The sequence below is a fragment of the Peromyscus maniculatus genome, chromosome 22 (assembly GCF_049852395.1).
Source record: "Peromyscus maniculatus bairdii isolate BWxNUB_F1_BW_parent chromosome 22, HU_Pman_BW_mat_3.1, whole genome shotgun sequence".
Classification (NCBI taxonomy): Eukaryota; Metazoa; Chordata; class Mammalia; order Rodentia; family Cricetidae; genus Peromyscus; species Peromyscus maniculatus.
Genome location: NC_134873.1, coordinates 11,809,858 through 11,829,646, shown reverse-complemented (window position 1 = coordinate 11,829,646; position 19,789 = coordinate 11,809,858). Strand labels below are relative to the sequence as shown.

General features: G+C 42.5%; 1 pseudogene across 1 annotated transcript; it reads right to left on the bottom strand.

Annotated features, from left to right (window-relative positions):
- Positions 1-5,572: 5,572 nt before the first annotated feature.
- On the bottom strand, positions 5,573-18,720 carry LOC102925422 (uncharacterized; annotated as a pseudogene). The gene is made up of 4 exons (XR_013047452.1): positions 18,455-18,720; positions 10,858-10,984; positions 10,601-10,661; positions 5,573-8,241 (listed from the first exon to the last, which is right to left on the bottom strand). The product of XR_013047452.1 is annotated as an uncharacterized LOC102925422 (transcript).
- Positions 18,721-19,789: the final 1,069 nt, after the last annotated feature.

Below are 19,789 nucleotides of genomic sequence, written 5' to 3'. Positions count from 1 at the left end.
CTAGTACGGGGTGCTGAAGAAAGCTGGAAGGTGTGAAGGCAATTGCAGACCTTGGGGTTGGTGGAAAACGCCTTTCAGAGCTGTAGTCAGCGGCTGTATCTGCCTCCCTGTGGCTGTTGTGGTCTCCCTCAAAGACCAAGTACCTTCCAGGAAGATGTCAGGGCTAGATATGCATCTTTGTGGCAGAGCCTTTGCTGAGCTTATGTGAAGGCCTGCGCCCAGCCCTCGACCCCACTACACCTGCATTAGAAATAAGACAGGGATAAAACTAAAAACAAAGTACTTGAAACAAATAGTTATTTGTAACTATGTTTACGTGTGCCCGTCTGTGTGGGGGTTTGCTCATGAGAGCAGTGCCCCCAGAGGCTATTGGATGGAATCCTGCGTGTCATCCATGCTGCTGTACAAAATGCTCCTTGTTGTGGTGAAAACAACTGTTAGGGTTAAAATGGATGTTAGGATGTTCGTTGAGGAGCTGGGAAGATAGCCTGGTGACTAAGAGCACCTGCTGCTCTTGGGCAGGAGCAGACTGCTGTTCCCAGCACCCGCCCCTGGCAGCTCACAACTAAATCTATCTCTAACTAAAGCAGTGGTTCTCAGCCTTCCTAATGCTGTGACCCTCTAACACAGCCCTTCATGTTGTGGTGACCCCCAACCATAAAGTTATTTTTATCACTAGTCCATAACTGTGGTTCTGCTGTTATGAATCGTAATGTAAATATTTTTGGAGATAGAGGTTTGTCAAAGGGTCACAACCCACAGTTTGAAAACCACTGCTCTAAAGCATCTACTACTCTCTCTGACCTCTGGGGGTACCTTCACACACATGTCCATACTCACACATATACATAAATAAATGTAAAAAAATTAAAAATTTTGTTACAACTATACACAATTAGATATGTAAAAATACTTTTCTAAATGTTAGGTTGAATATGTTGAGGTTAGGGACACTGAAGAAAGAAATAGGAAGCCTTGCTTCTGGACATGAGGTTGCCAAGCTGATCTCAGGAGGAAAGCCAAGCTGATCTTGACGGTCTCAGACTGGCATGTGTGAAGCTCACCCCACCCGGGAGTCACACACAGGCACTGCTGTCCTTTCACATGTCCTTGCACTGTTCTAGTTAATTTTATGTCAAGCTGACACAGGCTAGAGTCATCGGAGAGGAGGGAACCAAAACTGAGGAAATACCTCGCTAAGACTGGCTGCAGGCAAGCCTGTAGGGCATTTTCTCGATTAGTGATCAGTGGGTCAGGGCCCACCCCACTGTGGGGCCCTGGGTTAGTGGTCCTGGATTCTATAAGGAAGCAGGCTGAGCAAGCCATGGGGAGCCAGCCAGTGAGCAAATCCCCTCTATGGTCTCTGCATCAGCTCCTGCCTCCAGGTCCCTGCCCTGTTTGAGTTCCTGTCCTGACTTCCTCTGATGGTGAACAATAATATGAAGTGTAAGCCAGGTAAACCCTTTCCTCTCTGTTGCAGCTTGGGTGTGTGGGTTCACGAATACCCGTGGAAAGAAGACTCAGAGGCACCTTAAGAATGAATCTAGTCTTTCGCAGCTGCAGGGAGATCCAGCCTCTAAGGACTGAAGCACTTTTCCCTTCATCCAGGGCATTTTTATTTTTCTCAATATTTACACTTTAACCAGTTGATTTCCATATGTTCAAAACAACCTGAAAGAAGCTCCCAAAATACAATGCCAAGTGCAAATTTCTCGATTCATCAGGTGCCACAGTTTTCAGGGTTTTCCCAAACCAAGCTTCGAATAGGCTTTGTGTCCTTAGAAAACTCTCAGACAGGATTCCCATAGGATGGCAAGAGAAACAAAGGATAACTGAGAAACAAAAGATGAAGTAAGGCTAGGTGCTAGCACTCTGGAGCCAGGCCAGCTGCAGCCCAGTGGGAATTCTCCCCTCACCTCTCCAATCTGCTCATTGGTGTTGGTGTTCCATCACAGCCATACTCTCCCACTAAGTCATGCACCCAATGCATCTAACTGCAACAGACTAAATCTTAGTTATGAATGGCTTCGAAAACCTTCCACCTTCCCAGGGAAGAGAACACCCCAGGCAAACCAACAGACAAGGGAATAATCAACTTAAACAACAGGAGCATCTTGGTATCTGTGTCTCTTGGTGGTTGAATGCCCATTTGTGACTAAATAAACTTGAAACTGCCATTAAGCATTTCCACTCTCAGAAACTAATGCATTTATCCACAAATGCCAAGATAAAAGGTCTGAGTCCTCAAAAGACCTGCTGCCATTGTAATATCATTATAGCCCTGTTTGTGAAGGTCACAGGAGAAAATATCCTAAAAGAAAGACCTATTCCAGTGTGACTTAAAAAAAAAAAAAAGTGCTACCTACCTTGTACATATGCTTCAAAACTTCTTAACGATCCACAGGACTGGAGAGATGGTTAAGTGGGTCCTCACGTGTACCTGGTGGCTCGCCATCTGTGACTCCAGTTCAAAGGCTTCCAACACCATCCCGTATGCATGTGGTGCATCAATACATTCATGCACACACACATACTAATACATACACACACACACACACACACACACATTTATATTGATTCTATATCTGCATGGAATCCACAAAGCAGAACTATGCTGCTCCCTCCCTGCCCTGGACTGTATGCTTTTCTTACGTTTGCTACAGGAACTTCTATGCAAACTGTCCAGGGACTGACAGATACTCCTGAAACATCTTGATGAAATAGTTGATTAAGTTCATGCAAGATTGCTTGAGACAACATCTCATTATAGCTAATGCCAATGTGGTACTCACTCTGTAGCCAGGCTGACCTTGATTGACCTCATGGTGATCCCCTGACCTCAGCCTCCCCCTTGGGATGATAGGCATAAATTACTGTACCTGGTTAATAATGGGATCTTTTTTTGTTCTGCCTTTTGTTTCTTGAGACATGGTTTCTTTGTGTAAGAGCCCTGGCTGTCCTGGAACTCATTCTGCAGACCAGGCTGGCCTTGATCTAACAGATCTGCCTGCCTCTGTCTTCTCAGTGCTGGGGTTAAAGGCCTGTACAACCACTCACAACTATAATGGGATCTTTTAAGGCTGCGTTGAACTTTGCTAACAATTCTTCCTACTATTCCCTTAGAAGCTGAAACCAACAGTTCCTTACTTGAAATGAGTAATACCTACCCTGTAGTTTTTGTTTTTTTTTTTTTTTAAGGGGTTGGGGGTGTTGCTGGGTATACTGACTGGCACATGCCTTTAATCCCAGCATTGAGGCTAGCTAGGAGTACATATTGAGGAGCTATTTCACAATATAGAAAGTAAGTAAGAAAGGAGAAAGTTTTCTTTTTTCTTTTTTTGGTTTTGCGAGACAGGGTGTCTTTGCGTAGCTTTGCGCCTTTCCTGGAGCTCACTTGGTAGCCCAGGCTGGCCTCGAACTAACAGAGATCCACCTGGCTTTGCCTCCCAAGTGCTGGGATTAAAGGCATGCACCACTACTACCTGGCTTGGAAAAAGTTTTCTTGAGGCCTATTTGTTAACCTGAATTCTGTCACAAGGACTCACTTACACACATAGGGATTAACACCACTGTGATCTACTTTGTTTTTGAAATTGATTCCAAAACGTGAAGGCGTTCCCACACTTTGTACATGTGTAAGTTGCTGGGTTTTTTCCCTAGTGTGAATTCATTTCTGCATTTGAAGGTAACTAAGAAAGGAAAAGGGGAGACACATAAAGCTGAGGCTGGGAAGACCCAAAGCAGTAGGATCCAAAAAGAGAAAGGTATTGCAGGCCTCCTCCCCATTTTTGGCATACAAACCATACATAGCACTTTAAATCATATATACAATTTTGCATAATTACACACACATGTATATATGTTTTTCAAGACAGGATTTCTCTGTGTAGCCCAGGCTGTCCTGAAACTCACTTTGAAAATCAGGTTGGTCTTGAACTCACACTGATCCACATGCTTCTGCCTCCTGAGTGCTGGGACTAAAGGCATGTGCCACTATGCCTGGCTTTATTGCTTATATCAAAAAAATAAACTGTTTCATGGCATGTGATAGGACTCAACACATGTGACCTGTAAGAAGAGACCACACCAGCTTTGTCTTGGGGGACTTCATTTCACCCCACAGCACTGCAGTTTCCTCAGCCCTCAGGATGCAAGGCTGCTCCCAAGGGCAGAGTTATTTGGACTGTGATGCCTGTACTTGACCTGGGAATGGGGGCTCCAACAGCACCTCCACCCATGAGCACAGCCCTATACGGACAGTTTGGTCACTCAGTGCATCCAACACACACACACACACACACACACACACACACACACACACAAACACACACACAGACACACACACAGACACACACGCACACGCATACGCACACACAAATAAAAGTAATGATAAAAATGTATACCAAAGCCTGTGAAGTTAAATGATTAACAATGGGCAAAAAATCTTTTAAACAGTCAATTATTAAAGTATTGTGTACCTGGAGATGCAAATATAAAATAGTACCTGCAGAGGTTCTGTGGTGGAAACCACAGCACACAGATGAAAGAGGGCCAAGATCTTAACAAATGAATCAACATACTAGGTTCACCAAAGTGAACTCTTGGTTCTTCTTCAAGAGGGCATACCACCCACTAAACAATAGAAAGTCTTGACATATACATCATGGATGAATCTTAAATACAATACACTGAGGAAAAGACCTAGGCTCTAAGGCTGTGTCCTATAGAAACCACCTTATATAATCAGGCAAAAGTGTAATTTAGGAGCTAGAGAGATTGCCGAACAGTTAAGGGTATACTGTTCTTACCAGTCTTACAGAGGACTGGACTTCAGTTCCCAGCAACCTGTGTTGGGAAATTCATAACTGCATGTAACTCCAGCTCCAGGGTATCCAGCACTTCTGGCCTTTACAGGTACCTTCAGACACATACCCACAAGCAGACACATAATTTTAAAACATAATAAAATCTAAAGTGTCCTCCTACATAGTCCTTGATAACCATGAACTCACTCTGTATCAAGGATTGGCCTTGAACTTGAAATCCTCCTGCCTCTTCCCTCAGAGTGCCAAGATTATAGCCATGAACTATCACTCCCAGATACATTTGAAAACTTAAATTACCAAGAAGCTATGTCTAATTGACAGCCACTTGCTAGGGAAAAATTAGTTTTCCCCAACAGAGTTGCACTGGGTAGACAAACCATGTAGACCAATGCCGTGCAATAGATGGCCAAACAGAACAAACTCAATGATCATTCTAGAGATTTGTCTTGTATTGCTTAGGATCATTTTTATCTTACTGGTCTTTTACATCTATTATATGCTTTCAAATCTTAGGTTTTGATGCATATTGCTTGAGTCTGTGTGTGTCTGTTTGTGCATATGTTTCTTGTTACTTTTTGTTTGTTTTGCTTTATTCTAGTTTGTTTTATTCGGCTGCTTGTTTTCTACACAGAGAGAGAAGGAAGGTGAGATGTTGGATAAGGAGATGATCTAGGAAGAGAAAGGGAAGGGGAAAACATGATCAGAATATAATGCATGAAAAATTTATTTTATTTTCTTTTTTTTTTTGAAAAATTTATTTTCAATAAAAAATAAAATCAGTAAAAAATTTAAAAATCTAAATGTAATATTAGGTTGGAGCAAAAGGTGACTACATTTACATATTTTCGTGAGTAGACTAGACAAGGATAAAGAGAAAAGGTGTTTGCTTAAAATGGAGTAATGCGCAAGTGAAGAATAACTGTTTTTCTGTGTATTATTTTATATTCCCTGTCAAAATACTACTTAACCATGTTATGATAGAAGACAGGAAGTCTGTAGTGAGCTTGAGGCCAGCCGAGGCTACATAATAAGTATCAAGGTAGCTAACAGTGGCTTCTAAGCTAGAGCCTGCTTCAAAGAGGCAGGAGGTGGAGCTGGAGAGATGGCGCAGTGGTAAGGAGCACAGGCTGAAGCTTAGAAGACCTGGGCTTAATTTCTGGCACTGCAACATAGAGGCTCAAAACTATCTGTAACTCCAGCCCGGGGGTCCAGTGCCCTCTTCTGGCCTCATCAGGCATCAGGCACATATGTGCAGCACAGACAAAGATGCAGGCAAAATACCCACTCATGAAATAAATCTTTAAAAGTTAGCAAATATATACACACACACACTAACACACCCAGAAAGGAAGGAAGGGAACATAGACTCAGTGGGTGAAATTGTCTGATTAAAATCAAATATCTCTTAATGAAATTTGTTTCCCAAACATTGCTATTTCTTAATTTTTGAGTTGAACCAAGAAATGTTCCCACATACTTTCCAATGTCAGGAGTTCTTTCAATACATTCTTTAAAGTGCTACCAACGTGAAAATGGAGATGCCACAAATTAGGCTACCCTTGGTGAGTCCTTTCATGTTTATAAAAGAACTTGGGATGACAAAGATTTCTAAGATTCCTTATAAATGAAGGGTTTATCTCCAAAATGACTACTATAATGTCTTTTGCATTGTGTGCATAAGGTTTCTCTCCAGTGTGAGCTATTTCATATCTTCTCCACAATGACAAGAATACAGACGACTTTATCATGTTACTTGCAGCTTTTCTCCAAAAGGCTTTTGTCCTGTGTCTGCTTCCATGTATTTGAAGGGATCTTCTAGTACTAACAGCTACATTGATTCAGAAGAATAACTTCTCTCTATTAAGACTTCTTTGACATTCCCCCACAATACTAGCATAAGCTGTTTCAGTCTTCTGTGGTTTGATTTCTGTGAGACCTAACAAAGAGGAGGCATTTTCACGTTACTTACAAACACCCTTATTAGTTCTACTATGAATTAATGTCAAATGAGATATCTTCAAATAGCCTCTCCCAAATGTCTTACATTCATAGGGTCTGTTGCTGCTGTGGATTCCTTCACATACTTGAGCCTCAAATAAATGACTATAGGCTTTCCCACATTGCTTACATTCATAGGATTTTTCTACAGTAAGAGTTATTTTCTGTTTTCAAAGAGAATTGTCAGAGCTGAAAGTTTTCCCACATTGCAAACACACGTAGGGTTTCTCTCCATAGTGATTCGTTTCATGGCTCCAAAATGGAGGAAGAACAAGCAAAAGCCTTCACACACTGCTCACACTTGTAGGTTTTTCTCTCCAGTATGCATTCTATTCTGGAATTGAAAGTTTCCCCACATGGCTTCCATACATAGGTTCTCTATGAAGTGTGAATTTTTTCATGTCTTTTATGGTTACCAAAATGAGCAAAAGTTTTCCCACAGTGTTTACACTCATAGGGCTTCTCACCAGTGTGAATTCTTTCATGTGTTTTTAGAGTACCGGAACAAGTGAAGTTTTTGCCACATTGCTTACAAACATAGGGATTCACACCACTGTGAGTTACTTTATGTTTTTGAAATTGATTCCAGAATGAGAAGGCACTCCCACACTGCTTACATACATAACGTTTTTCCCCAGTATGATTTTGTTCATGTATATGAAGGTAACGAGAAGCTGTGAAGGCTTTCCCACATTGCTTACATACATAAGGTTTCTCTCCAGTGTGACTCCTTCTATGAATTTGAAAGTAAACAGAATGAAGAAAAGTTTTCCCACACTGTTCACACTCATAGGGTTTCTCACCACTGTGAATTCTTGCATGTCTTCGAAGGCAAGCAGAACGAGAAAACGTTTTCCCACAATGATTGCACAGAAAAGCCTTCTCACAATTCGGATTCATCTTATGTCTTGAAAGGTTACCTAACCGAGCAAAGCCTTTCCCACACAGTTCACACACATAGGGCTTCTTAGCACTGTGAATTTTTTCGTGACTTCGTAAAAGACTGGGATGGGTGAAGTCTTTCCCACATTGCTTGCAAATGTAAGATTTTTTTGCATGGTCATGCTCTTCATTCCTTTGACCAGATTGGCGATTGTAGTCCTTATTTTTAGGTTTCTTTCCAGTGTGAGCACTTTTATGCATCTGAAGGGTCAGAGAACGGGAGCTGCCCCCAAACTCCTTATGTTTATACAACTTCCGTCCATTTTCCTGGTCTTCATGAGGTTTGGGTCCTGTTTGATGGTTCAGGGGTGCACCTAGAGATGACTGGCCAATGCTTCCTTCTCCACACACATGTTTATCACATGTGGTAAGTCCTGGACAAGATTTCAGGTTCATAGAATGCTTTGGAATACAGCTGAAGATTTTTGCATACTGACGACTTTCTTTATACTCACAGAATTTCTCTACCAATTGGCTGTTGCAAAACAAGTGAACAGTACATGATTAATACTTTGTCTATTAATGACTGAACAAAAGAAATGTTGGTTTCATGCTGGGAAAAGTTTATAAAATGTTTGGACTGCATGCTCTCCAAGATGATTGAGGAGAGTTACAATAGAAACAATGATATTCATGTATGGTGGAGTATGTCTCTTTGAGAACATTAAATATTCATAAGCATTTCAACCCAAATTTAAATTAAAATCTTATGCACATTTTGGATGTTTGGATGTTCAATGGCATCAATCAAAATCATGATTTTGTTTTTTTCAAAACAGGGTTTCACTGTGTAGCCCTGACTTCCCTGGTACTAACTCTGTAGACAAGGCTTGCCTCAAACTCATAGAGATCTACTTGTTTCTTCCTTGAGAGTCCTGGGATTAAGGGCATGCACCACCACAACCCAGACAATCTTCTATTTTTAAATGCATGTATATCCATGACATAAAGTGACAGTACAAATCAGCAAATTCTATCTTCTTTTCATTCCCAACTTGTCCCCATGGCGTGTAGATAAATCAACTGCATTAAGTTTCAAAAATGTGTCCATTTACTGTGTTTGTAAGTGTGCATGTGTGCTATGGTATGTGAGAGGAGCTCAGGATAGCTTTCAGGAGTACTGTGTCCTTCCATGTCAGTGAAGCAGGGTATCTCTTAGAAGTACAGGGATTATAGAGATGTGTTGTTTTGTGTGGGCTCTGGGAATTAAATTCAGGCCATTATGATTGTATTGCCAGCCCTTAATAACAACTAGGCAATCTTTTGGTCCCCCTGTATAACATTAGAAATGATGAGGTGTGCTCTGGTTAGTTTTCTGTCAACTTGGCACAATGTAGAATCATCTTGGAAGAGAAATCTCAGCTAAGAAAATTTCTTCATTAGATCATATTTAGGCAAATCTGTGGGGGCATTTTTGTAATCAATCATCAATGTGGGACAGATTAGCCAACTGGAGGTTGTATTGCCCCCAGGCACCAGGTGGTGCTGATTATATAAGAAAATATATAATTTCCTTATTTTTTGTCTGAGCAAGCCCTGGAGAGTAAAGTAAGCAGTTTCCTCCATGGGTCTCTGTCTCAGTTCCTGTCTCTGGGCCCCTGCCCTGCCTTGAGTTCCTGCTTTGGCTTCCCTTAATTGTGGACTATGACCAGGCCATGTAAGCTGAGTAACCCTTCCCTCTGTCTACATAGGAGAAGGTGGAGCCTCAGTTACAGTGGACACCACAGCATGCTGGCAATAGCACTAGGATGGAAGCACCCAGAACAGTAGCCAATGTGGTATGGTACTGGCCTGAGAGTAGAAGATAATCTGTGTGCTGCTGGCGGCAGAGCTGGGGAAGTGGATACAAGACCTTGGGAGCCCAGGTGTGTCGATTTCAGAGATGGGACACTGAATTACTGATACTGAAGGAGGTTGGTTTTGCTTTGCTTTGATTGTGACTATGTACTGCGGCTTGCCTTTTAGAGTAAGAAATGATGTAACTATTTTTTTAATATTGCAGGGGCCCACATGTTGGAGATTTTCAACATTTTAAAGACACATTTGGTTTTGAAGGAGAACTTACACTTACAAATGTTGAAATTTTGTAAGACACTTTCTTATGTTTTAAATTATATTTAGATATCAACATGACATCTTGGGGACAAAGAAATAGGAAAGATTGTGGTTTAATAGTGATATGTTTGTGTGTCAAGTTGACAAGGGGTCAATTGTTCTGGTTAGTATTTTGTAAGCTTAATGAAATGTAGAGTTAACTTCAACTGAGAAAATGCTCCCTACCAGATTGGCTTATAGGGAAGCCTATGAAGATTTTCTTAATGGATCTGGAAGCATCCAGCCTACAGAGCCATTCTGAGATTGGTGGTCATGTGATATATAAGAAAGCAAACTGAGCAAGCCAAGGGGAGCAAGACAGTAAATAGAATACCTCTACAACCTCTGTCTTCTATTCATACCTATAGGCCCCTGTTGGAGTTCATATCCTGACTTCTCTTGATCATAGACTGCTAACTATAAGGTGTAATTAATCCTTTCATCCCCATGTTCCTTTGGCTTATGGTCATCAGCACAGCAATACAAAGCCAAACAAAGACATTCTGTATGGCTTAAAGTTTGTATATATGAACTATGAAAACACATGACATTCTAGTTGTTTTCAACATTACAATATTCAGCATCTTCTAGTGTTGGTGTTTATGACACAAATTTTGGAAGAAATTTTCTTGAGATGAAATTAGTCTGACCTGGATATCAAATGCATCTTTTACTTCTCAGTAAAATGTTCTATTGTATCACCATTTGGGAATATCATTATCTTTTAGGAAACAAATTACCTTAGTTTTCTCCAGAGATTTTCGTACTCATTTAAAACCTTCTGTTTGCCTGACTTCTTTCCTAAAATGCAGACCCAGAGAAATTACCAATTATTAATTATAGAGAAAATATTGGATGCCAGTTAGATTGAGGTTTAAGTGAGCATATCTGATATATGCACCCCATTTCCATTCCCATATTCCATTTCATACATCAACACTGATAAGCTAGAAATACTATCTTGTGATGGGCTAGCAAAGGCAATGCTCACGTGTACCTATAGCAGCCAGGTTCCTCAAGGTTTCCTGCATCACATCTTTGTACAGCTTCTTCTGGGATGGATCCAGCAGAGCCCACTCCTCCTTGGTGAACTTCACAACCACATCCTCAAAGCTCACTGACTCCTAAAAGCACACACATATATTTCCAGGAAAGTGAGCCTCATGGTACTGGAGATGTACACAGAATTAATAAGAAGTTGACATGACACTATGTTCCACAAGTTGTCTTCGTCATTGTAGGGAAAAGCGGCTGGCTAAAGAAACCCACACTGACCCTGGAGCCCAGAGCTAGGGAAAGATGGCTCAGATCAGGGCAGAAAGAAACACAGTTTGGCTCAGTCAGATCAGAGCCATCTCTCTGCCCCTGGCCAACTGACTTGTGAAACCAGCCAGTCACAGAGCAGGATAGTAAAACCCTGAGCCCGGGGTTGACTTCACCCCCAAGACTTCCTTTGTAAAGCACCCTGCATAGTCAGTTAGAAAAAAAGGCAGTTCTCTCCACCCTGGTAGAGGCAGCTACTCTCCTGGACTCCTCCTTCCCAAATAAATCTCTTCCTCAATGGCGTAGAGAAGATCCTTGCTGAAATGTCCCCCAGTGGACAAAACAAGAGAGAGAGAGAGAGAGAGAGAGAGAGAGAGAGAGAGAGAGAGAGAGAGAGAGCTGAAAGAGCAGGGCAAGGAGGAGCTGAACAGCAGAAGATCTTTGCTCAGACGTCCCTCAGTGGACAGAGTAACACAGAGAGTAACTCCAGAAAACAGTGTTACTATAAGTAACACTATCAGTAACACTGTTTTCTGGAGCTGGAGGAGATTGCTCCATTTCTGCAGGGGTTTCCCCTTTCACAGAGTGAAGCAAAAGAAGCAACATCTTAGGCTGGAGAAGCAGAGCTCTGCTAGGAAATCCCCTTAAGTGGGGGCTGAGCAAAGCTCAGCTGTAGAGGCTCTCCAGGGGAAGAGCAGGATTGCTATATCCTGCGGGGAGACCATCCCCCATCACACCAGGTATACCTTGACTTTCCCAGAGTCAGGATACCCTTCCCTGATGAAGCAGTTCCAGGCCTGACTCTTCTGAGAAGTCAGAAAAATTTCCCTTCCAGGGTTGGGCTGTTTCTTTGCAGTCCCAGCTGTCGGCGCTGTGCTAAGCAGCTCTAGGGGTTCGTGACACCTTCAGGGCAGAGCTGTTGTTCTGAGCAGCTGGAGGTGTCTGGGATACCTCACCCTCCAGGGCTGAACTCTCTCCTTGCAGTTTCAGCCATCACAGCTGTGCTACACAGCTCAAGGTGTTGCCTGACTCCCCAGTTAGTCAGGACCCCAAACCCACAGAGATGCAAAACTCATGTTCTGCAACCAATTTACCTACATTTTTGGTGCTGGAACCTGGGGTACCAAACCCAGAGTTTTTGCAATCAGTTTACTAACATTTTTGGTGCAATTTACTAACATTTATGGTGCCAAAACCCAGGACACCAAACTCACAGAGTTGCAAAACATGCAGTTTACCTACAGTCATCACACTCTACTCCTCATACAGACGAAGATTCCCCCAAACACAAATGCTAAAAGTAAACTGGAGCTTTCTGGGAAGGAAACATCAAGATAACATGAGCTCTTGGGCACACCACTGTGCTAATTTCTCTTTCTGCACTGCGTCTTTCTAACAACTTTCATCACAAATTCTGATGGTTTAATACCCTCCAGGGAGTCAATATCAGCAGTCCTTAGAATGTGTGTGCTTAGAAATGCTGGACAAAATAGTTCTCCTGGTATCTGGGAACCGAGATCTACAATGATTCCTTCCCCCCATAGCTGCAAAGAACAGGGTAGATTTCTCAGACAGTTGATGACAACTATACCCCAAGTTAAAATATCAGTATCTGTTTCCCCTAAGAATCTTAGCAATATGGGGCTGGAGAGATAGCTCAGAGGTTAAGAGCACTGGCTGTTCTTCCAAAGGTCCTGAGTTCAATTCCCAGCAACCACATGGTGGCTCACAACCATCTATAATGAGATCTGATGCCCTCTTCTGGCCTGCAGGGCATGCAGGGAGAATACTGTATACATAATAAATAAATAAATCTTTGAAAAAAAAAAAAAAAAAAAAAAAGAATCTTAGCAATAGTTTCACATGGTCATCAGAGGGATGCTATCTGGCTAGAACCCAACATATTCTCTAGATGATGATTCTGTATCATCTGGTTTGGTAGACAGTATTTGTACACCTTTCTAAAACCTTGATTTAATGTGTATTGTGCGGAGAATGTGAGGATGCCACAGTGCTCTAGTAAAATCAGCAACAGCTTGTGGGAGTTGGTCCTTTCTTTCTAACTTAGGAAGGTCCTAGAGATTGACTTCAGACCATGAGGGTTGCATAACAAGTGCCTTTACCTGCTGAGCCATCTCATCAGGCCTCTACTTAATACTTCTTACAAATTGTTAGGAGCCTGAACAGATGTTCTGTGACTGCACTAAAGGTCAGTATTACAAGGTTTATAGCTGGATTCTTTGGTCCGGTCCTTAGTCAAACATCAAACAGGACTCATGACAAGCAATTCATTTTATTTTTGTCCTATTTTGCTTTCCATTGCTATATCATCATGACCAAATGCAACTTGGGCAGGAAAGTGATCATATGTAAAATATGTACATATACATATAAAGGTCACATTCAATAATTGGGCAAGCCAAAGCAGGAGACTCAAGGAAAGAACATGCAGGCAAGAACTGAGGCAGAGAGCAGAGAAGAGCCCTGTACAAGCCCAGGCCCACATAACCAGGCATGGCAACACCCACATTGGAGTAGGCCCTCCCACATTAATTAGCAATCAAGGAAATGCCCTGAAGGCATGCACACAGGCCAGTTTGGTGAACCAGTTTATCAGCTGAGATTCTCTCTTCTCAAATGTGTCATCACACCATTTTTATTTGAGAAAGTCACTGAATAATAAAACAATCAAAGATGGCGCATGATCTTAGACAAAGTTCTAATTCACCATGTCACCTCTATAATTTCTAAAACACACTTTAAAGTAAACACTAGACCAAAGCTATTAACTGCAACAAATGTCTATAATAAATGTCCAAAACCAGTCCCCTCCACAGGGCACTATGCTCCCTCCCAGAAGCCACAGGTTGTCAACTAAGACGACAACAACAGATTTCATTCTGACTGGACTTAAGCCCCATTCCACATGAGGACAAACATGTCTGTTCCTGTAAATCTGACTGAAAGCTGGAAAGGTCACAGGCCTGAGGAGTAAATCTGTTTTACTGTATGATAACACTTTCAAAATGCCTATCTCTATGGTCACAAGTGCCACACTTATCCTCATGGGAGATGTTTCTGTGTGCAGTGAACATTGCCTAATGCAGGAACCCACAACTTGTCAACGTGAAGTGAAGAACCGTGTGTGGAGCGCTGGGGCATGAGTGGGATATCTACACCACGCCTCCATTCCCCCACCCTGGTCCCCCAGGCTCAGGGAACATTGAGGAAGAAGGGGCAGAAGGACTGCAAAAGCCAGTGTGCGTAGTAAAACTGTCGGCTGGACACTACAGGACTACAGCATAAAACAACAGCACTTCTGTTTGTCTGCACAGGATCAAGGCAGTCAACATTCCAGCCTGGATGGGGGAGGGGTTGGAATAACCGACCCCCACACCATTAACTGAGGAGTTACTCACTGTTAATGGCTGCTAGGAAAGGAAGAGTCAGTTTGCTTTAAAGGTGTGGCTGTTCATAAATCAGCTATACTCTAGTGCATGGCCTTACAAGCATGCATATAAAAGGAGCAAGATACAGTAGACCAAAAATAAATAAATAAATAAATAAATAAATAAATAAATAAATAAATAAATAAATAAATAAATAAAATGTTTAGTGAGATATGGGGGGGATGGAGAAGTTAGGGAAAAGCATGAGGTTTTGTGTGAATATGCTCAAACATATTTTCTACATGTATGCAATTCTAAAAGCAAAATAAAAAAATAGTACTTTTAAAAATAATTAAGCTAGACAGTGGTGGCCCATTAGTCTCAGCACTTGAGAGGCAGAGGAATCTCTGTGAGTTCAAGGCCAGCCTGGTCTACAAAGTGAGTTTCCGGACAGCGAGAGCAGTTACCCAGAGAAGCCTTGTCTCCAAAAACAAAAACAAAATAATAATAATAATAATAATAATAATAATAATAATAATAATAAAATAAATGAATAAAATCATAACCAAATGGTTGCTGCGTGCTTTTAGAGATCAGGGTGGCATCTGTCTCCTTGCATCTTACTTTTCTACATTGTTCCTATTAAAACTCATGCCCTCAACCACATGCATTTCAGATTAGGACTCATTAAGACTACAAAGAAAAATCAATTAACAATCTAGCCTAAAAACTCACAAGTCATATTCATACAAAGTCATAAAAGCTTTGAGAATTATTTTTATGGCACCTATTAAATAAACATTGTCTACGTGTGCTCATACCTTTATATTGTAAACACAGTACCACATTTGCTTATAAGATAAGTGGGTCCCAACTGGAGAGATGGCTCAACAGTACTTCCTGCTCTTACAGGGGACCTCAGTTCGAATCTCAGCACCTACATTATGTGACTATCTACTGCCTGTAACTCAGTACCTTCAGGAACTCCAACACCTCTGGCCTTGTATACATATTAAAAGACTAAAAAATATAATTTAAAATAGCTAGACAGAGAATAGTGAGTCCTCACATAAATTAAAACTCTAAAATTAGCCCAAAGTCCTTTTACTTTACAATGTACTTAAAATTTTGAAACAAGCCCTTATAAATTAAGCTTGGCCACCAGTCCTTATGATAGGCTAACCGGAGAAACAGCATCAACAAGGGCATAAGGTGTTCTTTTCTTTTTTAAAAGACTTCAGTTTTATTTCTAATGTGTGTGCATCTGCGTGTGGTGTGTGCACAGGTGCACGTGAGTGTAGTGTTCTCAGAGGCCAGAGAAGACTGTCCAGTCTCCCGGGACCCAGACTTTAAGCAATTGTGAGTCACCAGATATGTGTGCTACAAAAAGAACATGGGACCTCTGAAAGAGTAGTATGAGCTCTAAAACTCTCAGTTGTCTCTCCAGGCTTAAAAAACATGAATTTTTAAATTCAATGTGCCCATCTTGGGAGAACCTAAAAATGGGGGGTCTGATGTTCTCAGGTTCGTGTTGTGGACTGGTGAGATCTTCACATTATCATAAAATTCAAACATAAGTCAAGAAGTACACATATTTGTGTATTCTTGATGGGGTGGCATCTTTTTTGATCATTATCACATGGTCCTCAGTGTTGATGCTATGAGATGGTCAAAACAAATCCTTATCATTAAAAAAAAAATAAACTAGCTCTTATACGGCATGTTCCTCCAAACTGAAATGTTTCCCCTAAGCAGGTAAACAAAAAGTCACATATATCCAGAAAAAATTGGACCTTAGAAGACTCTTGAGCACCTCCACCAGCAGTATAAAAGAGAGTAAGCAGCCGCTAGGGTAGAGCCTCTGTCCAGCCAAACTGCTGGAAGAGACCTTGGCACTGGGGCCGCATGGAAGCTTAGTAGAGGAGATCAAGGGTGGCAGGGCCAGGAGTCTTCACCCACGCTGCGATGGGCTTTCTACTGATGCAGCTGCTGTGGAGCTGTCTCTGCTCTTTGTAAACCCCCTCCATAATCCTGTTAGCAGCCTCAAAATAAACATGCATTGGTTCACCAACTGGACTCTGGTTCAATAATATTTGGACTATGCTGGGCTCTTTTTTGGGGTGAGTAGATATGCAAGTCTCCCCAGGAAAATTCTGTCACACAACAGCTCTAAGTACAATCTGGGGTGGTTCTGCAAGGCTGCACTACTGCTACAATCCACTGCAGTAGATTTAGCACATGGACGCCGTGCTTTCAATTTCCCAGAAGGAAGAAACCACAACAGTAACAAGACAAAGACATTAAATGCTATGTGCTTTTGTTGCTTTCCAAGTCAAAAGAAAAGGTGTTTTTTGTTTGTTTGTTTGTTTGTTTGTAAAGCTCAAGGACAAATTTATTAGAGCTTAAATGAAAAACCACAAGGTAAGCAAGCTGTAAAATGTCAGTAGCTGCATGGAAGAGAGAAGGAAGAAAGGTCCTGTCACTATTCCAAATTGTCAAGGAGGTCCCCCACATGTTGGACAATCAGCTACATAGTGGAGATGAGGCTTTAGAGAACCAGGAAGCCAAAATATTAGAGGGAAAGCCCAAAGCATTAAAGAAAGCTTCCTTAACAGAGTCAGCAAGAAAAGGGAGAAAATTACACTCCTCTGAACCATTCCGAAAAGTGGGTAGTCTTAAATGTTCCATGTCTGGGGTACATGAGCTACTGCAGTGTTTCTCAATCTGTGGACCTTTTGGGGGTCAAAGGACCCTTTCACGGGGGGTAGCATATCAGATATTTACATTACGGTTCCTAACAGTAGCAAAATCACAGTTCCGAAGTAGCATCAAAAATAATTTTATAATTGGGAGTCACCACAACATAAGGAACTGCATTAAAGGGTCACAGCGTTAGGAAGGTTGAGAACCACTGAGCTACAGTCAAGGAGGATTCCTTTAACAAAGTTCCTAAGTGAAGAAAGAGAGAGGGGGGGAGGGGAGGGGAGGGGAGGGGAGGGGAGGGGAGGGGAGGGGAGGGGAGGGGAGGGGAGGGGAGGGGAGGGGAGGGGAGGGGAGGAGAGGAAAAGACAAGACAAGAAAAGACAAGACAAGACGAGACGAGACGAGACGAGACGAGAAGAGAAGAGAAGAGAAGAGAAGAGAAGAGAAAAGAAAAGAAAAGAAAAGAAAAGAAAAGAAAAGAAAAGAAAAGAAAAGAAAAGAAAAGAAAAGAAAAGAAACAGGACTTAAATCTCTAATGTATCAGTTAAGTTGTTTGAGAATAAATAAGTTTCAGGAGAGCGCATGTGCTTCACGTGCAGAAACAATATGTCCGGGTATCAAAAACAACCCTCTCCCTCCCCGAAAGTCCCGGTCAACCACAAAAAGTAGCTGTAACTTCCTGGTGGCTATCTATGTGTATATGCATATCCCCCAGACCCTCGGGCACTCAAGCTTTGTACCGGAAAGGTTCCTCGTTGTTCCCATAAATTGGTCTCAGTCCATCGAGATAGTGTCTGCCTCATTTTCTTTTTACAATGAGAGTCACAGGTGCTCTGGGTAGCTGGACCCTGAGACACTGCAAGGAGTGTGGCAAGATTTTAGGAAAAGAGTAGCAGTTAGAGACCCAGTGTCCTAACCTTCACCATCCACGTAGGTCCACCCCGCCACACACATCTCCACATAAGCCGCAGTCGGAATCCCAAGGTTCCCCACGACCCTCTCTCTGCCTACAAAGTCCAGAAAGCAGAGACCACCCGGGCTGAGGGTGCCCAGCACGGAGCACTCAGCAAGGGACAGGACTGCGGCTGTGCCTGCTGACCCAGCTCCACCCAGCGGGACCCGGGCAGCGCTGCCCAGCACAGCCCGGTGAGTCACAGACGCAGACTCCGCGCTGCCTTGGATGTCCCGGTCCCACAGAGCATCCCTTCTCCTCACATTCACGATGAGGGCAGAACGTACCATTTCCAGCCACTGAGTGTCCTGGTGTCCCCCTGCCGCTCCTGCTGTCAGTGAAGGCGACTTTGATTTCTAGGCCTGGGATCTAAGATCTGCTTATAAAGAACACATACATGCATGGGATCTAAGATCTACTTACAAAGAACACATACATGCCTGAGGCAAGGAAACTAACAGACCTGCAGGCAGCTTTCTGCACCTAAGAAACACACTCCTCATTGGCCAGTTCACGCACTCAAATAATTTTCTGATAGGCCAGCGAGCCCTCGGCCAGCGAGCCCTCCGCCAGCTCAGGTCCTGGAGCTCTAATGACAAGAGACAAGTTTTCCTAGGTGAAACAGCGAGGAAATTACGCGCTCTGTGCCCTAGCTTTCTTTCTCCATATGGGGGAAAGTGCATTTAAGCATAATTTGTCCAGGCCTCCACTTGCTAATAACAATTCCTATTTCTTCCGCCTCAGTGGGGTGACAGCAAGTGTTTAGAGAATTCCAGACTCAGTTGCCATGGAAACAATTCAAAAGGCTGCATTGAACAGACTGGTCCCGCTGAATAAGGAGGGAGGGCCTCATTAAAGGAAATCCCCTGCCCCCATCACCCCAAAGCCCACCAACCTGCTCAAGACTTCAGGGAACCTTCTTCCCACAGAATTTTAAAAAAACAGGCAATGTGGTTTGCTTTTCACTTTGCAATTTCCAGAGAGACAGAGACAGAGAGAGAAAGAGAGAGAAAGAGAGAGGGAGGGAGGGAGGGAGGGAGGGAGGGAGGGAGAGAGAGAGAGAGAGAGAGAGAGAGAGAGAGAGAGAGAGAGAGAGAGAGAGAGAGAGAGAGAGGAAAAATACAGAAACAAAGAAATAAAGAGAAAATCAGTTTGCTCAGAAAACCGGTTTCTGGGCCTGTTGAAGCCAGGACCTCCCCCTCCCTGCTCTCCACTGGAAAAATTGATTCTCAGCCCCTGCACAGTATGTTCAGATTTGAAGGCCTCAGTTTCTCAGACCAATAAATGTATGCTCTCAGCCAGGCTGCAAGCCCTTAATCCCAGCCTTAGGAGGCAGACACAGGCAGAGCTCTGTGAGTTCAAGGCCAGCCTGGTTTACAGAGTGATTTCTAGGATAGCCAGGGCTACATAGAGAAACTCTGTCTTGAGGGGGTGGGGAAATGTCTGCTCTCTCTGTTTTGAGGTCAAACTGAGTTATTCTTTCATTTTCCTTTGCTGACTTATTTCTTATTACACTGTTATTTTCTCACCTTGGAATTTGGTATGAGGCTTGTGCCCAAGGCTTTCTCAATCCCATAGTCAACCAATAACATAAAAATACTCAAATAAGCAATTACAATTAG